The sequence below is a fragment of the Sapajus apella genome, unplaced genomic scaffold (assembly GCF_009761245.1).
Source record: "Sapajus apella isolate SASKATOON/1434 unplaced genomic scaffold, GSC_monkey_1.0 scaffold116, whole genome shotgun sequence".
In the NCBI taxonomy this organism is placed as follows: domain Eukaryota; kingdom Metazoa; phylum Chordata; class Mammalia; order Primates; family Cebidae; genus Sapajus; species Sapajus apella.
This window is the reverse complement of record NW_022437056.1, coordinates 2703493-2730360: the sequence shown is the minus strand read 5'-3', so window position 1 is coordinate 2730360 and position 26868 is coordinate 2703493. Positions and strand designations below refer to the sequence as shown.

The 26868-nt window shown below is 39.1% G+C and overlaps 1 protein-coding gene across 2 annotated transcripts in view; it reads left to right on the top strand.

Moving 5' to 3' along the window:
- The window catches only part of CSMD1 (CUB and Sushi multiple domains 1), a 2101842-nt gene that overhangs the window by 1018208 nt on the left and 1056766 nt on the right, over positions 1 to 26868 (top strand). The window lies entirely within an intron of this gene.

Genomic DNA, 26868 nt, shown 5'->3' with positions numbered 1-26868 from the left:
AATTAAAAGTATAGCTGCGTAAAGCCTTACATTCTACCTCGAACTAAGTCATTTGTTGATGTTAAATTGTGTTGTTGTGGTTGTTTCTATTATTTAAATTCTTAACACTTCAAAACTGCTTCAGTTGTGTGTTTTAGATCTTGAAATATGACTAACCAGTATATGTGTGGTGAAACTCAAGTAGACACAGAGAAAATCTTGGCCGTCTATGTGTAGGAAGAGGAGAATATGAAATGAGTGACTGAACATGTCCGCAGGTTACAGTTTCATTTCAGTGCAAAGGCTAAAGGATAAAAATGTCAAACGTGAAGCACATTGTAAATATGACACCTGTTTTAAACCCATTGTTGGAATTGAATTGGACTGTACTTTGTTTCCCAAAACACGAGGCTCAACGTGGAGGGCTCCTATTCACAGAGAAGTCCTTTCCTTGCTGGGTTTACTGTGCTTTTGTTAACTGTTACTCCAAATAAGAGGGAGGAAAACACTAAACAGACTCTACCTCAATGGCCTTTGCGTTCAATTGTATTCATGCTGAATGACACTTTTAGATTATCCAAGACCCATCTGCTTAATGTATGTTGTGCAATTTTAACTTTAAACACTCAGGAATTTGTTTAAACCAGTACCTATCTCACTGTGTCTAACATCAGAGTTCATGGAAACAAAAGCTGAGCTGAGAGCTGGAGAACCTAAATTCTACCACAGGTTCTGCCAAAAGAAGGCCTTGTGACCTTAGACAGGTCTATTCCTCAAAAGAGAGGCTGTGGTTAAAAAATATTTAAAAGATGAATTAATCAAACATCTGTTGAGTGCCTATTCTCTGCCAATCATCTAAAGATATTCAAGTGATCTAAACACTTTCTATCTTTAGAATTACACTATTGTGGTTTTCAGAAAATCATTGAAGTGTAAACTACATAGGGAGTGATTCTCAGAATTTATATGCTTCATGTTAATGGTCTTATTTTTAGGAGAGTCTAGAGGTATTGGGCATTGACTGAGGGCCTTGCTGGTAAAATGTCAGGTTGGGAGAGAAGTAGAAGAAAGTGAGGACGATTTGTCAGTGATTCTAGAACCCATGACTAGTGGCAACTTTTAGCAAACAAACTGAGTTTATGTCAGAAAGTGCAGATCATGACTGTGATGACAAGTGTGCTCTGTCTGAAAGGCTGGCGGGACCACTGTAGCACTTTATGTCAACTTGTCACAGAGAGAATACAAGCCCGGCTAGCCAGGGGGATTGCCCCTGTCTTCTTAGTGCCTGGATGCACACTGGAAGACATCTTCTAGGTCTTTCGAATATCTCTGGGTATTTGCCAGGGAAGTTGGTGGGAAAGGTCTCAGTGGGAACTCTGACCCTGTGTGCCTTCATGACTGATAAACTCTGTTGCCTATTAGCTTAGCTGCTGCCTTCAAATAGCCATGATTAGCCAGGTAGAGTTGTATTTACACTTGTGTTCTTAGGACGACTTATGTTGTCCTGTTTGCTTGGTGCAAAGCCCTGCAGAGTCACTATAATTATTGTTATCTACCATTATTTCGTTATCTATTATTATAGATTTAAAAATACACCTGAAATATGTGCAGGTTGAGATGCGTACATTTAAAAGTAAATCTCAGATGTGCAGAAGGCAAAGCCGATGGAACCCTTTCAGAGCTCAGGTTCAAGGTCTCCGACCCTGGGACATTTTCTACTCTCTCTGTATAGCCCCCCAGTCAGTATACTCCAAGTTTGAGCTTTAGTGCCCTGTCAGAGAAGTACAGTTTCTCTGTTTCAGGACTGCAGGCTGGATTATGAAGCTTCGAACAGGTAACTGTCATGATGGAGATGAAAAAGCAATTTGGCACATGTGCTGGGTCAGCAGAGGGTTTTGTGTGTGTGTGACATTTGATGTTTATCATAATAGTCGAAAGAAATATCTTGACACAACCATAAGGGCTACCTTTAAGTGGAACACTCAGCTTTCAATGACTCTTCAGTGGAAGCTGAAAAGAAAGAGATGGTTCTCCTAAATAACTATGGAAATCTACAGGAGCACCTTTAAAACAGAAAACAGAATTATGTGAAGTATATGTGAATAATTATAGGCCTATAAAAATGCATAGTGTGACTTACCTTAAAAAGACTATTATTTTAGCGTGACAGTCTCTGAAATATTAAATGACCCAAATTGGTATATGTTGAAAATGTTTGCCCATTCCAGAGTTGCATGGACAGCTCTGAGGAGCATTGTGGGTGGTGTGACCTCTCCCTCAGCACAAGGTCATTCCACAGAGCCAGGAGGGCAGTGTGTGGCTGTGAGTGCAGTCAGTGCAGACACACACAAAAATTTCCTGATAATCTGTTTTTAAAAACAGGACATGTAAGCAAGGGCACTCTAAGAAGAAGCTACTTGGAAAATTGTTAAGAACAATAGGATTAGCCTTCTTTTCATTTAATTTGGAGTGAAATTACCTACTCAGCTGTGTTTTAAGTCAGTGTTGCCATGGCAACGACGAAGGCAGTCTAAATATAGGGGATGATGTCATGTGCCAAAATTATCTGTATATTAAACATACAGTGGATTAGTAATTTCAACCTCATAGGCTATATGTACATTAGATGAGACTGGCATTTTTTTTTATTAGTCAGGTTCTAAGTTTATGCAGGTTGGCGTCCTATCAGTCTCTTAATTTAATAGAGAGTTGCCATTTCTAGTCACTTTATAGCATGGTCTAGTCATTCTTTTTCCTGCAATTAGAAAGGAAATGTGCAGTGGGTAAGCTAGCCAAGTGTTATTTTTTTCTGGAGAGATTTGATGGTGTAGCCTATAACTTGTACCTCTAAAAATATCAAGAAGAACGAAATTTGATTTGATTTCAGTGTTCTCCCTCTATGGTTTCTAAATTAAGACCTGATGGTTAACGGGATTAAGGTTGTAGAGTCTTGGCTGCAAACGCTGTAGGAACATTTACTCTCTTTAAAATATGCGCTTATATCACAAAAGAACCATGCGACCAACCCCTTCTGCAACAGGGAGTTTGTGGGGGATAGAGAAGAAAAGGAAAAAGGAAATAAAAATAAATGCATTGAAAATGTGTCGCAACTCATATTTAGAGACATCCATGGCTTAACTTCTGTGACTGAGGGTCAGCTCCTCACGACAGAGCCTGGAAGCCTCAGTTGTGGAAGGACAACCTTTCCAGGCTGTCCACAGCTGCCTAGTTGGCTCTATCCTGGCTTCCTCCCCACCAGGCTTTCCCCACCCCTGTTCAGTTTGCCCCAGTGAACCCATACATGTCTTTATGTTCATGTGCCTTTGTATCCTGGGGCAATTGTTCAGCTGCTCCCCTCCATGTGGAAATCCCCTACTGCCCACCTACCGTCTACCCCATTATCTTCATGCTTAGAGGGGCATGCAGAGTACTGGAAGAACACTACAGAAATAACACTAGTGAAACAAACAGGTGGTGTGATCTCCCTTACTAGAAAAGATCAGCCATAATAAATGCAAGAATGCTTCTTCGAGTTTGGATTAGGCCTGCCTTATTACTTCAAGAGAAAAATCTGTTACTTTTTGATTTTTTTAAGGCATAAGCTCTGTTTTTCATTAACCAGCATCACTTGAGGCTCTTTTGCCCACATTGAGGCAAATTCACAAGGGAAACTCTGGGAAGACAGTTCTGTAACCTTAGTGTGTTTTGTTCTCATTAACCCGGTACAATTTCACTATTAAATCAGTCTAATCAGTGATTGGCTGATGTTAAAACAAAACTTCAGAGAAATGGGTAAAGCTGACTGAGCTTCAAAGGACCCTTGAAGGGTCAATTAAAATATCCAATGTTTACCCAACTTGTCACTTAATTGATAAGGGACTTGGTTTCTATTTAATTTCTAACAAGGGAGAATTATAGAGGAACATGCTCAGAAACAAACTCCCTGAAATCAACCCTTCTCTCACCTGCCCCAAAATAAAAGGAAGGAGGCCTCATCTTCTCCCTCCTCCTGTTATTATTAACAATTTTGAATTCATTTTACGGAAAATTTGCAGACCTAGCACAGAGAGTTGCCGTATATCCTAAACCTAGCTTTCCTCAGGCTAACAGCATACATAACCATAGTGTAATGATTGGCATGAAGAAATTAATGAAGCCCCAGTGCTACTAACTCACTTTCAGACTCGGTTTGATTTCCTCTGACCGTTTTACTGATGCCTGTTCTGGGCGAGGGCTCCAGCCAGGGACCCACAGAGCATTTGGTTTGGCCTCTTTGGCCCCGGTCAACTGTGGCCTTTCCATCTTTCTTTGTTCCTATGGACTTGACCTATTCCATATTAACAGTTCAATCTTTTGGGGGAAAAATGGTTTTGGAAAAGCAATGACATGATTTATGAATATGGAGGAGATCACCCAGCAATGCCCCAATGTCACCAACTGAAATGGACAGATTTGTTTTTTGTGTTTTCCTTTATATGTATATTTTTATTTAAGACTGGGTCTCCTTCTGTCACCCAGTCTGGAGTACAGTGGTTCTAGCATAGCTCACTGCAGCCTCGAACTCCTGGACTCAAGCCATTCTCCCATCTTAGCCTCCCTCGTATCTGGGAATACAGGTGCATACCACCAGACCTGGCTAATTTTTAAAGTGTTGTAGACACAGGGACTTGCTATGTTGCTCACAATCCTAAACTCAAGTGATTCTCCTGCCTTGACTTCCCAAAGTTTTGGGACTACACAGTCCTGAACCGTGACAGCCAGCCCCATATTTTCTATCTTAAATTTGGAGTCAGTAATTGTATTCCAGGAACATGTTGTAAGGTATGCACCTCAACACATTTTCATGGAACCAAGTATAACATAAACAGGAAATAAATATTTATAAATATACTTATGTATTTATAAAAATAAATATACATAGTATACATAATATATGTACATACACACACACATGCATATGTATACACATTTCTCCTTTTCTTGAACTTCTACATGCCAGCTGAAGGTCTAAGGACATAATTAACATGATATTGAAGCTCTATTCATAAACCCCTCTTTTAATGAAAATGTCTTTTCTAATTTTTTAAATGGTATATTTTTTTTTTCTAAAAGACATTTACTACTAAGAATCACTGAGTATTTGTTATATAACAGGAAAATGTAAACAATAGTCCCTGCTGCTACTTGGAGATGCTACAATTCCCATTTTATAGATGAGAAAAATAGGCTTCAAAGAAGTAAAATAATCAACCATCCAGCAAGCAAAGAGGCTGCGTGGAGACTTGAACAGACATAGCCCCAACGTATATTTCCTCCTCTATTTAAAAAAGTCGAGGTCACATTTCTTTGCTGACTTTTAAAACAGGAAGATGAAAGTAGTGTGTGAGCATTCCGCTGTCATCCTAGAATTTCCTCAGCAGCCTTCAGCCTCAGTGCATACAAGGAAAGCACGCTGCCGCTTCTGATTCCTACCCAGCTCTGTTCCTGTGTGGCGGTGTCACCATCAGCTACCCTTACAGGTTTCTCTCCAGCGTTATTAACTATACAGTAATGTAATCATCTTAGCATGCTTGCCTGTTATGCATATTTCAGGATATAACATAATGACGGGTATCATCAGGCTTCTAAGAGGACACGTAGATGACAGGCTGATGTTACATGAAGCTAGTGCATAAAGATGTGACTAGTCAGGGTGGTATATGCAACTGTGACCCACCGAAGTCTTAGGTAGGTAAAGAAAACTGGCCACCACAGACTACCCCAAAACCTAGTTACCTCCGCCCTGAAACTCAACAGGCAAATAATTTAAAAAAAATTTTAATACCAGCTAATTCTACTATGTGGAGAATTTCTAACTTGATTGGTGGCTTTTGTTCACATACATTATCCCAGATATTTTTATTTCACCTGGGTGAATTAAGTACCTTCTCCACGATGTCTACATGGAACTGATTTCCAATCTCCACCTTTTCTCTCAGCTGGTGGCTGGGGATGGTTTAAGCCACTGGGCAGTGAAGGAATTGCTGGGAAAGATGCTGCAATCCTACAAACAGGGTGAAACTGGTAGGCTGTCTCTTGCAGAGGCTTCAGTCAGGTGTGATTTTACAAGACACATTTTCCCTCCTGTACCTCTGAAAAACACCATCTCTAGCAGACACTGAAGGCAGAATCTTTCATGTCAGAATTAACCTCCAGGAGCAACGGAGGTGGCATTCTGCGAAGGGGTAGCTGGACTTTCTGATTCACTACCAGGAGCATAGACCCTAGGAATGATTCCCTGCCCTCCCTTCTCCTTCCTCAAGAAAGGGATGGACTCACCAGCAGGTGCCCCTGCAACTCTGAGAAGCCAGTGGCTATCCTGTTGCCTAGAATTAAGCCTGTCAGATTTCTTCACAAATTCTAGAAATAGCATTCTAGAGTAATCTTTTAATTTGGGTTAAGTCAATACCAGAAATTCAATAAAGTTAAAAAAAACAATTTCAAAGAATACATATTTGAAATACAGAACATTTTTATAATTTATGAAATGGTGTTAGCTATGGATAAAATGTAATATTTTACTCTAAGGTTTTATAAAATTTTCCACTTGAAGGAGTGACAGAGAAAAAGAAAACATCCCTGATCTCTAAAGATGGGACCAGTCAGAAAAATAATTATCCCAGGAGAGAATTCCTTGTCTCCATCCTTACCATTCTTAGGGCAGAGATGAACTCTGCAGCTCTGGTGTAATACTTCTCTTGTGTCAAATTTCCGCAAATTAACCTTATTTTATTGAAAAACACATTTCCTATAAATAATGTAAGTTGTAGGCAATGGAAAAAAAACTTTTATGGATTAAAATTTATTTCACAAACTATGAAATACCCATTTTTTTGTAATCACTCTTCCTTCTTTTTGTATGTGGCCCTTCATGCTGGTAACAATAAAAAAAATAAAACTAAATTAACACTGTTAAATAAATTTCTCATTTAAAGCACACTGCCTTCTAAAGGGCCATTGTGACAACTCCATGATTCTCAGATAATGCTTGTAAATTCTCACTGATTCCTGAAATCAGCCGATTTGCAAACCCGATTCTGATTGTGCATTTTTGATATCTTATTTAGAGTTTCTCTCAAAGCCATGAATATCTAATTTTTCTCTTTCTTCTGAAGGTTTGCACAATTTCATGGAGGACTGGTTAGGAGAATAAGGTAATTCTGTGCCATCCAATAGTCCTCCAACAAATGTGACATTTTATTGCTTGAGTTCCTTCCTGCTGGCACATGCTATCCAAGCTTGATGTGCCTTTTAAATGAGTGGTGGCCTAGAACATTAATGTTTCCCACCTTTGACTTTAATAAATTCAAGTACCTAAGTTCTTCTGATTCAAATCTTTTAGAGAATTACAGCATCATTTCTTAATAAAGATTAGATATCATAAAGGCTTTGATATTTTTGAATTATAAACTTAAAATAGATGGCTCCTGAGAAACCTTTTAACGCAATTACTTTATTGTTTGGGGAAAAAAGAACTGCGTCATAAATAGATCATGCACTTTACCCTTCCTACCCTAAGGAGTGCTATTATGGGCTACAAGAGAAACCAGGTTTTCTGTCTCTGTTACCACAGCTGGTTCCAGTATGCCAAGAAGCCAGGCTTACCCAGCTTGGAGAGGGACGGGCAGTGCCCTCTTCTGTGTTTTCATTACATTTCCATGAGCAGGCCATAGAAGCATAGTTGCTAAGCCAAGATCACTGATCGAGGACTCGGTTAGAATGAGGCTGTGGCTCTAGTCTTGGCTTTATGACCTCTGAGTTTGATGACCTAGAGCCTGGCAGTCCCAGATTGCTGTCTGTAAAACGGAAGCGATGGCCACATCCCTCGGAGAGCTGCTAACTAGAGCAAATGAGCAGACGCTTGGAAAACCCTTAGCACAATGCCTGCCCCATGCAGCGATTTCTACAAGCAGCTGCATGTGTACTGCTATAAGAAACAGTGCCATAGAGAGTTCAGATTTCTGCCCTATAACGAAAAAACAACCTTTTGAAGTAGAAACTGCTTTGAAAAACAGTTTTAACCTGTATCTAGTCCTAAAAGTCTCTCTTCAGCAACTAACCTTCAAATTTTTAAGTTATAAAAACGGTGTTACTTCTTCACTCAACTTTTAAAACATTTATGTTACTTTGGTTGTGAATTGTGTGACAATAACCACAGTAATATCACTTCAAAAGAAAAATTGGGACCTAAATGATGACCCTTCCTTGCTGTTTGGAAATGTAATCAACCATAATCAGCATTGCTTAACATTCAGGGCTGTTTTTATATATGCCCTTTTCATTCACTTTGTGAATGAAAAGCAAAATGCTGTCCTGGTTCAGATCCTATATATCACGTAGTAAAAATAAAATGTGAGAACAGTGGAATTTTGACTGAAGTATATCTTTATCTATTAAATGTGCCTGTCTAGCTTTCATGTGTGCAGGACTCACCAGAGATCTTTTCAAAACACAGATTATGATCCAGCGGTTCTGGAGTCCAGAGGTTCTCCGTTTCTGACCATTATTAAGTTCTTGTTGGTGCTGCTGTTCTGTGCTCCAGAGCCTGAGTTGTGATGGGTGAAGGTGTTTGTGAGTGGCATACATATTTGACAAACACAGAACTAAAACCATAGCTAATTATCATTCATAATATTTTCGGGTTTTCCTCCAAACTGGACAACATTTTAGTAGTTGTGCTATTTCAGAATTTGATGCAAGCTCTTTTGTCTTTGTTGAAACGCCATGTGATATTGATAATGGGCTGCTGGGTTAAAATCGAGATGATCCAGAAAACCCAGGTTCAATATTGAGATTCAGATTTAGGATTCACAGACTCACCAAGGTCTCACTGCTCAGAGACTCTGATTTAGTTTTCTGAACCAGCCCAGCTGTCCAGAGGATTACTATGTCTTAGAGGTGACATCAAAAGGGAATAAAAAATCATCATATTTCAATAGCTTTCCTACATTTTCAGGCGTACTATTATTTCCAGGTCTATTAATAGGCGTGTGTTGAAAGTAAAATCGTTTTGAGCTCTTTTCAAGAACATGGAGTTAAAAAGTTGAGCTCTTTTGTTCGTTGCAGATTTCTGTCTTTTGATGTCAGACCATTCACTGTGACTCTCAGAGATCAGGTAGATGATGTTGCAATGTGCCAAGCAGATTGGAACGTGAACCATTTCTTTTGGGCAGGGTATCAATTTACAGCTGGAAATTGGAGTTAGGATAAGGCTGTGCTTCTTGACGTGGTGCAGAGACTACCCTGGCCTGAGCCTGTCAATATTTACATTCCATTTTGCACTGCTGCTAGTGACCTGATTCCAACGTGCAGTTTCCTGCTTCCAATCCATTTTCTCTGTCTGGAAACTCTCTCTTCTGCTTTATCAGCAAATCCCTCTTCATCCTTCACAGTTCTCAAAGGAGAATTGGCCTTCAAGTGAGAAACTAAGGAATTAAAAATGGTGTTCTTCCCCTTTGTACCTTAACCATTTGGGTTCTGAGAGCCAAACTCCCAGAGATTTGTTTCCTGAATATAAAAATGAGATTAAGCATACTTATCTTGCAGGGTGAATATGAATGTAAATGTCAGAAACCTACCACTATACCAGGAACAAGACAGCTAACCCCCGTGCCCATTAGTCATTATCATGCCATGTGTGATAAACAGCAAATCAGCAGTACAGGTGCAAAGATGCTGTCGGTGTTCAGAGAAGAAAGAAAGCGTTCCTCAGTGAGGTCATCACAGAACATGTTATGGAAACATTGGGCTTTGTGTAGTCTCTGAGCATGAGAAGCATAGGGACAGGAAGAACCTGTGCTGCTGTTTCAGGCACGGTGTGTGTCAAGGAAGAAGTGCATGTGCTAGATTGCTTTCTCCCATAGAACTCGGATAGATGCTGTGTGTATAAACACATTCCAGTAAGGTGGGAGAAAGCAATCCAGTGTTTTCATAATATAATACAAATCAGTTTAAATTTTGAATAGATGCGGTGGCTCGCATCGGTAATCCCAGCACTTTGGGAGGCCAAAGCGGGCATATTATTTGATGTCAGGAGTTCGAGACCAGCCTGAACAACATGGTGAAACCCTGTCTATACTAAAAATACAAAAATTAGCTGGACATGGTGGTGTGCACCTGCAAACACAGCTATTTGGGAGGCTAAGACAGGAGAATCACTTGAACCTGGGACACAGAGGTTGCAGTGAGCTGAGATCCTATCACTGCACTCCAGGCTGGGTGACAGGGTGAGACTCCATCTCAAAAAAAAAAAAAAAAGAAAGAAAGAAAGAAAGGAAAAGAAAAAAGAAATCACTTTAACATTTTAAAGGCAGGCCCGTGAGTGAAACTGAAACATAATAAATTTTTCATGGTAAAATGTTCAGCAAATGTTCACTCTGTCCCTCAAATCTCACAGTTTAAGGAAAACAGTGCTTTAGGAAAATTATGAGGATTTTTTTATGTTGCATGGATTTGGAAAAGCTAAATAATGAGTAGGCTGAAAAAATAGGACACATAATTTATAAAGGTCTGCTGATCACAGGAATAGAAAAAGAAAGGAGAAGGATCTGGCTTTTGGTAGCCAGGAAAGTCAGTTGCTTGGCTTTGCATGTGGCTATGCCATGATATTTCAAATTTCACCTCAAACTGAAAAGGTGTCCAACACTTAATTGTCCAGGACCTATGGCTAGAAAGGTCGGCTGGGGATGTCTGAGTGTGCTCAGGTATCTACATTTCAGTGAACGCCCTGGAAGAGTTTGCACTGAGCTTTTAGAAACATAGAGAAGGATTGTAGGGAGAATGTTGATGCTCTCAGCCAGGTGAGGGACGTTATAAAGCTCTTTCTCCATCCAGTGTCTTCGCAAGATCACAGGGTCCAGCGGTAGTTTAAAATAAAAGGGCTCTTGGCTGGTGTGGTGGCTCACACCTATAATAGCAGCACTGTGGGAGGCCGGGGCGGGTAGATCACGAGGTCAGGAGATCGAAACCATCCTGGCCAACATGATGAAACGGTGCGTCTACTAAAAATACAAAAAACTTAGCTGGGCATGGTGGTGCATGCCTGTAGTCCCCGCGACTGGGGAGGCTGAGGCAGGAGAATTGCTTGAACTCAGGAGGCGGAGATTGCAGTGAGCCGAGATTGTGCCATTGCACTATAGCCTGAGTGACAGTGCGAGACTCCAACTCAAAAATTAATTAATTAATTAATTACAATAAAATAAAAGGGCTCTTTGGAGATATTTTAGGGTGGTGCCTTTAAGTGACTTGAGAAATCCTGTTCTTCTGAACTTGCAGCTCCCAGATATGAGATTCCCCAGTTCTGGATGGGGTCTGCATATAATGAAGAGGAAAAGACAGGACTTTGAGACAGCAAAGAGAGCAGGAGAGAGAGGGTAGGGTCTGGCTTAACCAGGAGTCAGTGGATAGCCAGGGAAACTTTAGGCTACAGTTAGAAAAAAAAAAATTGAGTCATGCAAAATGGTTCGAAATGTTCAAAGCAAGAGTGCACATTGAATTGGGCCAAAAAATTACTGAAAGGTCAGACAGACCTAGAGTACAGACTCAGCACTGAAGAAGTTACTTGATTCATAGACACTGTGTTGAGAATTCTGGCATCAACCTAGCCAGCTTCTGTGAGTGCAACAGTTCTGCCATGCACGGAGATTCCCATATGAGGAGGTGTTTGTATGAGTGCATGCACATGTGTGTTTGTATGTGTGTATGTGTGCGCATGCACATGTGTTTGTGTGTGTGCATGCACATGTGTGTTTGTATGAGTGCATGCATGTGTGTTTGTATGTGCACATGCACATTGTGTGTGCACTCATGTGTGTTTGTATGAGTGTGCACACACATGTGTGTTGAGTGTGCACACACATGTGTGTTGACTGTGCATGCACATGTGTGTTTCTGTGTTCATATAAGACTAGACAAGAGGGTAGGTGTGCATTCATTTACTTTTTATTAAAAAAAGGTAAAACAAAGCAATGCAATATGTAACCCTAAAAAACAAAAACAGATATGCCTGCTTTAAAATAATTTATTCTCTGCAAATGTGCTTTGTACATGGTGTGGGAATTTTGTAAAGCATGAAGTAGGACTTAAATTTATAACCCATCAGTGCTTCTTAGATACCTTCTAATTTACCACAAACTGTGAAAAGGGATGAGGAAGGCTCCCGTGGCATCCATCATATCCTCTCCTGAAGTACAGGATCTGTGGTGTAATTTTTCATGGTAAGTCCCTCCTAAGTAACATAAAAGCCACAGTGTTTTTCAAAGCTAAGAGCATGAGCACAGTAATAAAAATGTGGCCACAGCCCCCCATGAGGTCAGTGATTCTCTCTGTGTCTGAATAATCCATCTTTCCCAAGCCTTCACCAAATTCCAAAGTGCTGTCTTGTAAGGCTTATGATGAACTGCACTAAAGATTGAAATATAGTATGCATTTTCTAGACATGGATTCAAACTACCTCTTCCTTTCTGGCTTTCTTCTTGCTCCTCTTTCTCTTCTGTTGCCTCTAGTTTTTTGTGTATTTGAGCTCCCTTCACTCACACACACATGCACAGACACACATATATTTGTGTGTCTGTGTGTGTGTGTGTGTTTATGATGTAGACACTAAATCTTGAACCAATAAATCAGTTTTCATAAAAAATGAGTAACAAGTCTTGGGAATTTGTTCAAATGAAACCCCTATCTATATTTTTTCTTACTTGAAGAATCCAAATATTTTACTTGGCCATATATATATATATATATATTTATACCTTGATATGTGTGTGTGTGTATATATATATGTGTGTGTGTGCGTATATGTGTATATATATATATATGTATATATATACACAATAATACATATAATACACACATATATATATATATACATACACACCCTTAGATGAAAAATCAAAATAGTATACTTATTAGTGCTGTATTCAACATGAGGTAGTCATTATTGAATGCCACATTACATTATAAAATATATCAATGTGTCTCTTTATTTGGGTTTATTGTCTTAGAACCAAAAGTACTGACCACTTTAGAATCAGAAAGTCTGAAGAGGAAAACAGAGGCTCATCATCTGTAGTCGGCAGTTTCTTTGTGCAACAGATCGGAATTTGGCTCAGTACACTGTGTGCACGTGTGGCATTTTATTGGGAGCATGACGGTGACATTTGAAGTTAAGCTTGCCGCCGGCTTTGCAGGTGGTGGGCGTGAGCGCAGTCTGAGAGGTTCCCGACCTGAATTTTTCGGGACTACTGTGTGGTCTGGAGCTGCGACAGCTCCGTCAGACACTGCCAGACTAGGGGAACATCTAACCAGTCAGCAATGGCCCTCCATCCATGGAACTGGAACTGGTCCTGAGCATACATTCCACATGTTCTCTATCATGACACACATGAACTATGGTTTGAAAAATATAGCTTGATAAATGGGGTTTATGAACAAGTAACATAGAGAGAAACATTAAACACAGAATGGGGGCTGCCCTTCACTAGGGCCCTGAGGTGGCCTCAGGACAGTTTCCTGTCCCAAGTCCCCTGAGTATATTTTCCTGGTAACTGGATTTCTACCCAGGTGACTTACAGGTAATTTTATACGTGTGAGGATGCGTAACAATGTCTGAGGCCTTTTAAATCATTAGAGGTTCCTGGGGAAAAGAGCCAGACAACTCGGATTGGGATCCCGGCCCCATGATTTATCCGGCTGTGGTGTCTTGGGCTACTAGCGCCAGGGCCTGTTTTTTGTTTATTTGTTTGTTTTGTTTTTAATCTTTTGTTTTTAATCTGCAAAGCGCATATAACAGTATTTATTTTTTATGGAGCTGTTGTAAATCCAAAGACAGGAAGCGTGAATGTTTAGCTTTGCCCTTGGTATGCATAGAGCCGCAATAATGAAAGTGACCATCGTGCTCCCCTCAGAATCCTCTAGCGGCTTCTGGCCCTCTTTCTGTCCCTCCCCATTATCCGTGGGCGGCTCCTTCCACATTCAGCTTCCTACACATGCCTGGTGCTTCCCTCTGCCTCCTGGTCTTGTGAGGCTTCCCATCGACCACACTGGTCTGAGATCTGCTCTATCTTTGTCCCACATAATTTAATGGTCTTTTTTTTTTCTCAGCAGTACTTCATAATAGCAGTGAAATTTTAAATAGATACACACGTAATTCTAGTGCACATAATTCTAATGTGCATAATTCTAAATAGTATGAACATAATTTATGATGCATTTGTTTTCTGATCCTTATGGAGTATGTAGTAATAGTAGTCATGTGAGTTAAGATCTGTCTGTTAATTCCATGTCTTGTGCTTTCCATATATTTGCTTATTTAATGTCAGTAACAACTGTGGAGGTTTGTACAAGGATTATCCTCATTTTGCAGATGAGAATGCTGAGGCAGAGAAGGATTCTGCAAGTTCTGCAGGATCACACAGCTCAGGAATGCAAACCAGGATTTAACTCCCAGCACTCCTCTTAAGTTTTAGCTCAGATTGTGGTTAATTCTAACTAGTTTTATGTGGCGGGCAACTGCATAGATAAAGCTGAGTGATTCCCTGCCACTAGTGTACTCCCTCCTGCTGACTCACTGGAAATGAGGCCCTGCCAACTCCATCTTCTCTTGACTTTATGACCTGCGTGACCTGTCAGATCACAGGGTCTCCACGCATGTCTATTACATGTGGGACTGAACTAATAAATACAAAAGAGTCTTTCTCTGGGGCACGATTAACGTCAAACAAGGAAACTGTGACAAGAGACATCATTGAAAGACAAAGCAGAGGGAACAATACTGCTGTGATTGATAAAATTTAACATGAAGCCTGTGGGTGGCGTGCTGGAACACAGTGCAGAAAGACTTAGGTAAACACTGTTGTATGTTCTTTTTTCTTTTTTTCTTTTTTTTTTCTGTAAGTTGTTGAGGTACAGGTGGCATATGGATTCATGAGGAGGGTTTTTAGTGGTGATTGAGATCCTGGTACAGCCATTACCTGAGCCAGTGTAAACTGTACAATATTTGTTGTCTTTTATCCCTCATCCCCCCACTCTTCCTCTCAAGTCCCCAGAGTCCACTGTATCCTTCTCATGCCTTTGCATCCCCGTAGCTTAGCTCCCACATATCGGTGAATACATACAATGTTTGGTTTTCCATTCCTGAGTTACTTCACTTAGAATGATCGCATGTTTTTTACTGGAGAAAACTATGGAGATGCCCGTTCTTGGAGTCTCCTGTACGGGTAGCATAACTGTCACTGTTTTCCATCTGGAGGGCTCCTGACATTTCGGCGTGCATTATGCAAATAGCAAGTCGTTGGAAGGAACTAGAAGTGTGGGCATTTTTGACTACCAGAAAATCATGGTTCCCATATGATAGTTGAAATCACAGTTCCCATGTGATAGTTGAACCCTGAAGGGCTGCTGGGTGAGGGCAGAAAGATGGACCAGGGCGAGCAGGGCCCCTCCTCGTTATGGGAAAATCGCTGAGAATGGCAGGGATGTTTAAGAGCAAATGTGAGGTTTAGACTCAAAAACAGTCTCCATCTTCACTCCCAACATGGAAGGATTTTTAGAGTAGCCACCTGCTGGTGTGGGGAGAGCAGGTGGGACGCTAGTGGTTGGCTAAGGGGTGTGGATCCCCAGTCTAAGTGAGAATTTCGCCTGCAGCAGAAACAAAATTCAGACATTCCGTAGCTTAGGGGCTTTTTACTTCTTGACACAAAGTTCTTTGGGAGAAAAACCCAAAGATAGTAGAAGATAATAAATTCTCCAGATTCTCAAAAGATTAGGCAGAAACTTCTGTGCATTTTCATTTGATAAAGAGAAGACACAATCTAGAAGTAAGGCATCACTGGGGCATAAGAAACGAAATCAATAAACAAGGTGGGGGGAGAATAGCTTAACCAGATTTGAAGGGAAAACCAGAGAGAGGCACTACAAATCTAAATGACATAAACAACATAGAAGCAGAGACAAGCAGAGTGAATTGTGAGAAAGTTTGGCCAAAAAAGTCTTTACAAACATGTAAGATGTGAAGATTTCCTTGATCATAGGACCAGAAAAACAATTTTATGCTTCTAGAAATATACCAACACTGAAAACCCCACATTAAATCTGAAATTCAGGAATACCTCGCAGCTGCTTCCTGATACATATTAATTACAGAGGGATAAGAATGGCATTGGGATGCGCTCAGACGCAGTACAAGTTCACCTTTTTCTCCAAGTCATTAAGTTCCCACCTATGCCAAGGGTTGATAAATAAAGCACAGCTAATTTTGATCGTGAAAAGTGATAACATTATGTCATGTATTATAAAATATAGACAGTAAAGCAATATACAATGATAAAACCCATTATTTTCTAGAACAAAAGAAAAACAGGAAGTAATCAATTGAGAATAGAAAATGTTATTTGGGTGAGCCTGTCATTTAAAATCATTAAACCTTTCCCATGTGAATACACAGTTTAAAGGACTTGTGAGCTATTAACCGAGTTCTTCATATTTAACTTTGGCAGTGTTGGCTGAGTGAGGGCAGAGGGTCTTGATGGAATATGGCTTTCCGTTCACAAAGTTTATTTGTGACTGTCTGCAGTGTGAATATCCCTGAAAATGTCGACACTTCTCCACATTGTCTTCGTGGTTTTGTGTCTCTATACAACATGCATACCACAGACTGGTGGCCGAAGTAACACACACTCATTTCCAACAGTTCTGAAACTGGAAGTTGAGGATCAAGGTTCCAGCTTATTCACCTCTGGATAGGTGTGTCCTGATTCATAGACAGCACCAGTGTCTTCACACGGTGGGGAGAGAGCTCTGGAGTCTCTTCTCCTTCCTACAGCCCCATCATCTTCGCCCCATCCTCATGAACTCCAATTGCTGTAGGTGTTTTCCAAAGGCCTGAGTGCTTCCTATCATTACTTGGAGATGTTTAGAGTGGCAGGAGCACTGAAGCCAGAGGCACACTCTATCCTGTGAGTCCCGTGCAGGTGTATCCACTCCTTCTCCTAGAGCCTTTTCCTTTAGCCTCTTTGGCTGCACCCATGTCTCCTCCCCTTGTCCTAAGTCATTCTCTCATGCCTTAGAATAGCCATCACAATAGCAGTGATACCTGACTGGCACCTCTGATGCCACATCCAGAGCAAATTAGAGCGTGTTGCAATCCGCTCCCAGAAAGAAAGATGTCCTACATTTCCTGGCCTAAAACTTCCTGTACATGATTGAGATTTGGCTATCCCTGTCTCTTAGTGTGCTTAAATCTTACTGGTATTGTAAGATGTGATCAGGGCCTGAGGCCCCATGTTCAACTGTGACTTGGAACTTTCTAAACCCACTGGCCATGGTTGAAAGGCTGTTGTGGACATCTGAAGAGGACGAGAGGATTTCTGGTGGTCCCAGCATTGTGCAGCATCTTCGCCCTTCTCCTTGTTTTCTAATTGTTGTAAAACGCAAGCTTCTAGAAGGCAGTGTGAAAACAGGGGAATCTGTGGCTAGCAATCAAATGCACATTATGATGCTAATTCCCTATCGGCTCACTGTTCCCATATTGTGTTCCTTTCATTAAAGCTAATGGGAACACCGGGAAGGGATCAAGGGGAGAAGAGACCTCAGTAAATCATCGATGCCTCCAGAAAGGAAAGCTGCTTTCCCTTAAAAGCATGAGCACCATTATGCATTGATGCCTTATGCTGGGGATACATCTTGTACATCAGTATCACAATACTCAATTAGTGATAATTAGAGCCCGGTTGGGCAAGAGTAGTTTCCTCACCACTGCCAGGAGGTGGAGAGGTGGCAGCCGATGACACTTTTCCTTACAATTACTTTCCCCCAACATGCCCCAGTCTATTCATGAGACCCTATGAGGATCTATATTTTTGAAACACTTTGCCAAATTCACATGTTTCAGCCTGCATGGTAGAATGTATTAAAATAAAGTCCCCATTTTCATGGATTTCCTGCAATAATGTCCATATTGGTAGGTAGGTTCTAAGACTACCAATAGAAAAAATATGACTGGAAGAAATCTATATATTGTGAATATTTCAGAAATGAGATGTAAAAATTATATGTGCTTACCAAAAAGAAAAAGGAAAGAGCCGTGTGGAACAGTTGTTTTTGTGGGAGTTGTGTGGTTACAGGGTGACCCAGGTCCCCACGTCAGGTCACGTCTGATGGGGGCTGCCAGGCCCGGACATCCCAGCACACAGCAGTGACCTCACTGGTAATAACAGGAGTCCTGCAGACAGGCTGTTTCCTCACTGGGAGGAGGTTTCTCTTGAGGGCAGGGCTTGCTGTTTATTTTGTTATCGCCATAAGAGTTTCTCACAGATACCTAGTTTCACACTTGCTCCAGTACAACGTGCTTTGTGGAGAACCTATGAGATGGACAAGAACGCGTCCATCTTAGAAGAGCTATGAGATGCTCTCGTGGTAAGAGCTAGTAGATGGACACTAAGAGGCAGCTGCCACACGAGCTCTCCGTGGCACAATGTGGCCGACATAAACTGGAGGGCAGTTACCATTCTTTCATTTATTACATTTATTCTCGACCTATTTTCACAAATTATTTCTGGTGACTTGCTGAAAACATACAGAACAATCTAAGGAGATGGATAGTGAAAACCAGGAGAAGCAAATTAATTACCATATGTGCAGTTCAGGAAACTGTGAAGATCAAAATTAATATTTAATTTCCAGGCATCTATGACAAAAAGAGAAAGCTGGCGATTTACCACACTCTCATTAGCAGAAAGGAGGGTTCCAGATTTCTCTCGTGAGTGGCAATGCTGTTCTTAGCGCTCAATTTGAAAACGAAATTTAACATGGGGCTTTACTCCAGAGTCACAGAGTAATAAAAATGTTTGCTGCTCTGAACAGCAGAATGCAAAACTGTCAAAGCAAATCACCTGTGAGTTTTCCTTAAGGTAAATTTTTAAGTCTGACAAGTCGATGGCACCCAAAACAACTCATAGAAGATATAGAAAATACAAACAACAACAACAAAAACCTTTATAGATTTCCCCCTTGAGCAAAACGTATTCGGTGCCTTCTACTTCACATTGCTCTGCACACTACAGCAGGACATTGGGAAAGGAACGAAATGGGGCCTGCCTTCAGATCCCCTTGGATGATTGTGTGGGAAAGTATCGTAGGTGGAAAGTAGTAAGGAGTGTCCAGAAATACAGCGCATGTTAACTGATTGTGATCCCAGGGGAATGGAAAGACGGCTTCAGCCCAAGAGCTTGGGAAAATGTTCATCATGAAAGTTTCATCTGAGGATTTTATAATGCAGAAATTGCGATGAAAGGAAAGAAGGGAAAATCTAAATGGAAAAAGAAGCGCAAGATAAGTTGGTTGTAATCCCTCCCAGCCTGATTCCCACAGGCACCTTCACGCCCACAGCTGCTGCACGCTCATACGTGTGTGTTCTGTGACATGTGTGTACTGTGTCCTGTGACAGATCTGTACCAGGCACTATGTAAATGGCTAAGAAGCCATTTGCAAACAAATCAAATATACAAATCTTAGTGTTGGTGCTGACATTTTCAGAGTAGTCATCATGATTTAAATGTTTGTTTAAAAATTTACAAGCATCGAGTGTCAATCAAAACTCAAGATGAAACACGAATGAATGTTGAATTTTCATGCTTTTAGGTAGACTTCCTTTTTAGGATTTTCACTTTTTTGCAATTTCGACCATAACTTTTTTGTTTAAATTTGTTTCACTTAAACTTTCTGTATGTTAACTTCATTTGTGCGATTGAAATAAAATTGCAGTATATTTTTTAAAACTGTATTCTGATTTAAACACTGATGTTTAATCTGGACAACATTTACAAATTTAGGCCAATATACATAGAAATTACCTTGCTAAATGTGAAGTAGGTCCTACTAATGTGATACAATGTTTACCTGATTTCAAAAGTTTAGTCTAAATTCAGGTGTGGCGGGAGTGGTCCACACAGAGTCCCCAGAGGTTTTTATGCAGTGTGCAGTCCTGACTCCAAGAGCTCCTGCCGGCTGCTCCCACACTTGGAATAGGACATTCGTGATTAAGAGGATCATCTATTTAAGTAACTCCAGCCTGAATGTGCTTTTGTGTGTCTATTTCCTCAGAAGGCTGGGAGTTGGAAGTTGTTTATGCTGATCGCTTGTGAGGCCACATTTCCTTTTTTGGAGAGCTTTACTTTTTCATGTAAAGTCAGTTTGAGTCTGTAAAGTGGGCAATGAAGGGCAAACAATCAACTAACCTCTTAATCTTGATTGTGTGACTGTACACAAAATCCTTGGCAATCTTTTTTCCCTAATAATGTGCAGCTTTAACCTAAAACCAGAACTCTAAAAATAAAACTGTCTTTAAACCATGATACACAAATAAAAATGTCAATTTTCATGCTGCAAAGAGTAAGTGTTTCAAAGAGGTCAACGACCTAGGAAAGGTATTTAATGGAGCCGAAGTTAATTATATTTTCTTCTCTGTCTGGGAGATCACCTAGTTGGACCAGGTTGATGTATTCATTCATAGTTTTAATTTTTTTACCTACCTTTTCTAGGGTCAGTGTTTTTCTCTGCTCTGTGCTACGTTCATTCATAAAGTTTGCAATCTATCAACACATAAACAAGCACATACCTACACATGGTGGTGAAAACCAGGAATAAAATGTGGTAAATCGAAAGATGATCTTAGAAACAATATTTAAAATAGTAAGAAAAGCGTGAGATTTGGGAGATGATACAGAGAGGGGTGTGAGGGGACCCCACAATCCCTGAAAGCAGTTACTTTAAAAATGCTGTGGGTATATCCTGCTTTAAGCTGGAGAAGAAATAGAAGCAGCAAAATTTAAAACAAAATTTCTCAATTGATTTTTATTTCTGGGATACATGTGCAGGATGCGCACATTTGCTACACAGGCACACGTGCGCCTTGGTGATTTGCTGCACCCGTCAACCCATCATCTAGGTATTAAGCCCTGCATAAATTAGCTATGTATCCTGATGCTGTCCATCCCCCGACATTATCCCCCGACAGGCCCCAGTGTGTGTTGTTCCCCTCCCTGAGTCCATGTGTTCTCATTAATCAGCTTCCACTTACGTGAGAACATGTGGTGTTTGGTTTTCTGTTTCTGCATTACATTTTTAAGATGATGAGAAGTGAGCGTTTGGGTTGTGAAATGGTGAGCCTGGAACATTGGTTCTGAGTAGCTTTATCGGCTTAGATGTGGGCCTCATGCTGACTCTGGAGTTCCTCATGACATGGCCATGGCCCGTTCACTGAATATACCCCCCGCATCGTAGCTACGGAATGAAGAACACGAAGGTACCTGCCTGCGCTGGACATTTAATGGGGTATAAGCCCACTTTTGGGGGGAGTGTCTTAAGTTCCCCCATGTTTGAGGGTCAGTAATGACAGAACACCAACACTGAATATGCAGTTTAACCATTGTAGAATGGACCAAAGCTTTTCACTTGACCTAAAGAACATTCATGTAAGATGTAGGAGAACAAATGATAAAAGCACAAAGGTATTCAGTCAGCATTTTGAGCATTTAAACAAGCAAACCACATAAAATGAAATACAACTGTGTCCCTCTGTCTCTCTACAGCAGAGCTGCTTCCTTCCTTCTTCTCCACTCTTGCCTGTTAAACTCTCCTCTCCTTAAAACCAAAAAGAAAAAAAGAAAAGAAAGAAAAAGAAAAGCAACTGTGTACACATGTGTATCATATGAACATACATATATAAGTTCACTTTAAAATCCGTGATATATTCATGTAATACATAGTAAATTTACTAGTTAAGACATTTTAATGAAAACAAAGTTATATGCAATATTTATCAAATTAAAATTTATATTTAATAAGACCACTGAAGGCACAGAAAAAAATATGATGAAAGAGACAATCCCCTATCCTAGGAGTTAATTTTTCCTTCTTCATTTAGAGAGTGATTTGGCAAGCACCTGAAAATTTCATATACCCTTTTATCCAAAATCTTATTCCTAGAAATTATTCTAAGAACTTAGTCCAAATCACTGAAAATGCCTAATAGACAAATAAATTAATAGTGATGTTATAAAAGATGGTGATAGTTATGAAATGTAAACACATAGGGAGTAGGAAATATACTTGTAGAGATTATAGTTTATGATGTCTTAGGAACAGTGCCTCTTCAGTCACAGGACACTGATAAGATGCCTTAGAATTCTTTCACCAGAGGGGTAAAAGTTTGCTGAGACTTTCGAGTGCACCTGCTGACATAGGGGTGCCTCTCGCATGTCAGGGACACAACCCTCCGATCCCTCTAAGGCTCTTGTTAAGTGAGGTCAGTGCAGTCGTTGAAGTCACAGACGCTAGTCCACAGGCATGCCACCTTGAGAAGCATTCTGCAGCCTGTGGGTACTCCTCTTCACCCTCTACAAAATGATGAGAATTATAGGGCCCATTTCATAGGGTCCTTGTTGAGACTTAAAGGGTTAAAAAATACAAAATCTTGGAATAGAGAACACTGAAGAAACTGTAGTCACATTGATCAAGGTAGACAGGGTGGTCATAAGGGTGCATTGATGAAATAATTATTGCTTATGCAAATCCTGCCTGGTTTTACTTGCTCTTAATTGCTGAGATTACACTCTGTTTCACAGGCGCTTGTAATATTACATTTGACTGTTCAACAAACATTTGTTCAGCATTATGTGTTGTCACATTTCTAGACCCTGGAGACAGCTGAGTTAATAAACAAAAGGAAACAGCTTGCCCTGATAAGGCTCATGCTAGTAGAGGAAGCAACAACTTGAAAAAATTTCAAGAATTTTCATCAATGTCCTGATAGTTACCTTTCAGTTTTAGTAATTAAAAACACAGAGAAAAAATGACAAGTACACCCTGACAGGTAAAAATAATTAAGATAAATTTTTAAATAATTTTCAAAATGTTATTTGAAGTATTTTTGAAGCCTGTACATATGTGATTTAAACATAAATACAAGTTATTTCATACTTAAAACTTTAGGTTATGCATTCTTGCTATAGAATTTTTACTATATAGGTAATGTGTTTTATTTATTAGATTATTACTAGTTCCTGAACACCCCTCCAAAAATTAACATGTCAAATACAGATTTCCAGCAGTGTATGTTGAATAAATATTTCTTTTCAGTATCATAATATTTTAAATGTTAAAAACTGATAGATAAAATATGCTGTAAATAACTTTTATGAAACTGATACATTCACTCATTTGCAACTAATAAAGACATACTATTTATTATTGAAATAATAAAGACAACAATAACTATATGAAAAATATCTTTGCATGTAAATAAACATAGAGTTTTTTTAAGTTGCCAGGGAAATATTGTGAAGCCTTGGACATGACTTCTTCTGTCTTACTTTAAAGTTTGCATGTAATGAAGTCAATGTCGACCATGGCTTTTAAATCAGTCTCCTGTACACTTCCTGAATCAGGACCGTTAAGCACTGCTGGGAGCCTACAGGCATTCTGGTCACAGGAGCCCTTTCTCTAACCCACATGAGGTGTGCAGCTTCTCTCTCAGAGAAGGCACTGCCTGCCATCTGACAGTGGGAAAAGCCATCGCAGAGGCGACCTGTGGACAAAGTTTCTGTGGTACTTGATGGAGTGAGTGTCATTCTACTGTAATGTATTAGTGCATTTTATACTCGAATTTTTATAAGGGTTGCAAATGGATATCATCTAATATTAAAAAGTAATGCTCAATTTAGCTTATATCCTAAAAAGAAACATGACATTAATATATCACAATTCACGTCCACAAACATCCAAACTGTTCTAAGGGTATTTTATGTAAAAAAGGTATCCCTTAGGATAGGGGATTGTCTCTTTCATCATATTTTTTCTGTGCCTTCAGTAGTCTTATTAAATATAAATTTTAATTTGGTAAATATTATACATAATTTGGTTTTTATTAAAATGTGTTAACTAGTAAAGTTACTATGTGTTATATGAATATATCACATATTTTAAATACCTTTTTACACAAAAATAAATAAAACTGCAATAACCCCAGCCTCTCACATTGATAAATAACAAAGGAAGTGATGGCTTAAACCAAGTAATCAGTTATGTAACAACAACATTGTAACTGGAGGCTGCATGAAAATCACACTGCAAGGTGTGGCATGCCTCTCGTTTTTATTGCATGAAAACATCCATTGCAGTTTTCAAATCATTCAAACTAGTTTTTAACATTAAGAAATAAACTTCAGTCTAAAGTTGTATATTAGCAGATACGACTTAAAATAGTTTAAAATGTATATTCCATTTTAAACATTGCAAATTACTCAAATATTACACATAGAGAAAATCCAGGATTCTTAACAGAAGTTAGTTTGGCTTTGTTCTATGTAACCAAGATAATTTTATTATAGTAGATAAAAATATACAGTATCTTTAAATTTCTTAAGTTATGATAACAACTGATTTTATATCTTACTCTGGTAAAACATATTAATTGCCTCATTGGAGATGGGTTATAAATAATTGTTAATTAATGGTTGAATAACCAGTACCTGTCAAGAATTCCATAAGTAAACCATAATTTAGTTTTACCTGTTCTGTTCTTCATGTTAAACAAAATGTTTATTTTGTTCTGTTATTTTTTTAAAAAAATGCTGTACCCTGCTTTTAAAGCAATTTAAACAGTTCTTTCATCAAATAATTACTGAATTTTTAGTACAAACAAGGGTCATTATTACAAAAGGAAATATCTGGATTGTCAGTAGTTGTGAAAGCACACATTTAAATATTTTGAGAAAAGCAAACAACTGCTATAAAAGATTTTATTTTAAAAAATAAATACCTATTCTTTTTTCAGTTTTAACACATTTTAATAAGTGGCCATATACTGTTATTTGCACGTACCCTTATGAATATCCTGGTGCAAGTGAAAATAAAAATACATGTTTACTATCTCCCCTTTATTTGATTCAATTTCTTTCAACTACTGCAATAATGCTTAAGAGACAAAAGGAATAAAAAATAAAAAAAGAATACTCAATAACTTAAAAGTCAAAGAAAAATAATTATTTAAGATAATATTATTTAAATAAAAATCTCTTAGGAAAGGTTTCCTGGCTTTGATCTTTCAGCTAATAAAGTGTGTGTGTGTGTGTGGGGTGTGTGTGTGTGTGTGTGTGTGTGTGTGTGTGTGTGAATGCCTGTATCACATAGACACACACATACAAAACCATTAATGGGTACAAAACATAGTTATAAATAATAAATAAGGCCTATTTTATAGCACAACAGGGTGACTATAGTCAGTGATAACTTCACTGTGCATTTTTAAATAACTTAAAGAGCATAATTGGATTGTTTGCAATTCAATGGATAAATGTTTAAGGGAATGGTTACCACATTTTTCATGATGTGCTTGTTTCACATAGCATTCCTGTGTCAAAACATCTCATGTACCCCATCAATATATACACCAACCATAGCACCCACAAAAATAAAAATAAAAAAAAAATTTAAGCCGACTATCTATTAAACATATAAAAGGCCAGGGCTGGTTTCTGAGAAATAGACACTGTGTCTCAAATAAGGAAACACTGGTTGGCTTGGAAAAATTTATCAGTGAAATATTCACTGTTCTTGCAAAGTGAGAAAGGTCTTGCAATCACATCTTTGTTGCCCTTGCTAAGGATACTGTGATGTACTTGAGGGATTAAACAGATGAAAATCAAGAAGCATAACAATAATGAAATTGTTTCTCTCTCCCTTTTTGGCAAAAAATTCTAGAATGACAAGAAGTTTTGTTGTTTGTTGAAATACATTTCTTCTTATACAGGAGTGATTTGTTGGAATGTTTTTTATTTTTTAAAATAAACAACTTCAGAAATATTGCAACACATTTTCAAAGAATCTTTATCTTTTGCGTAAACTTCACCAGCAGGGTGTGACAGGTGGCAACAGTAGGCGAATACATGAAAGTTGAATATTCTTTTGCAAATTTTCTATCTAGCACCAAGCAAAGCATGGACATTCAGCTGATACTGAAACCCCTAGATAGGTGGGAGAGCCCTAAGCAGGCTGAGGAGCAAGCCTTCGCTCTCCCTGCCTCCTGCCAGCGACATGTAGCACCATCGTTTCAGGTAACAGTTTTTCCATGTTTTCAGACAAAACATGGATTCCTTGGAATTTTATTTTTATAACTTACCAACTGCCAATAAAGCATGCTTCCCAAAATTAGATTTCTATAAAACATCTGTTATCAAAGAACACTTATATGTGATCTTACTGGTAAACACTGTCGTAAGAGGAAAATAAATGTAAAACTTAAGCAGTAAATGTTTTTCCATGTAAGTATTGTGAGTAATTTTTATTTCATTTCAATTCCCTAATTTCCTATTTTGGCCATTTAGCTGGTTTTCCTGTTTTATATTTTGATGGGTTTTCCCCCCTTTTGCTATTTTATGAGATTCTGAGATAAATGTCAAAGATATGTGTGGATATCGAAAATTATTCTGGTAAGATAGATTCCTAAAATGTGCTAGGTCATTGAATATATGACTTTTAATGCTTTTAGCTGGTGCTGTGTGTTTACCCCCGCAAGTAGTGTTGAAAAGAAGCTATTTGCAATATCCATGCCAATTCTGGTCACAATCTGTTACTATTCTTACTATCGGATATGAACTGACTTAAGTAAATGTCTTAACAGTACATTAAAAATAAAGGCCATTTTGTGAATATGAATAGCATGAGAGGCCCTGTGAGTAATACATGGTCAGCCATGCTTATTCAGAGAACCATATTCCTGAGGAATGACAGAGGCAGCAATTCAATCCAATGAGAAAGGAAAAAAAGAAGCCAAGGAATCACTGTTTACAAACACCT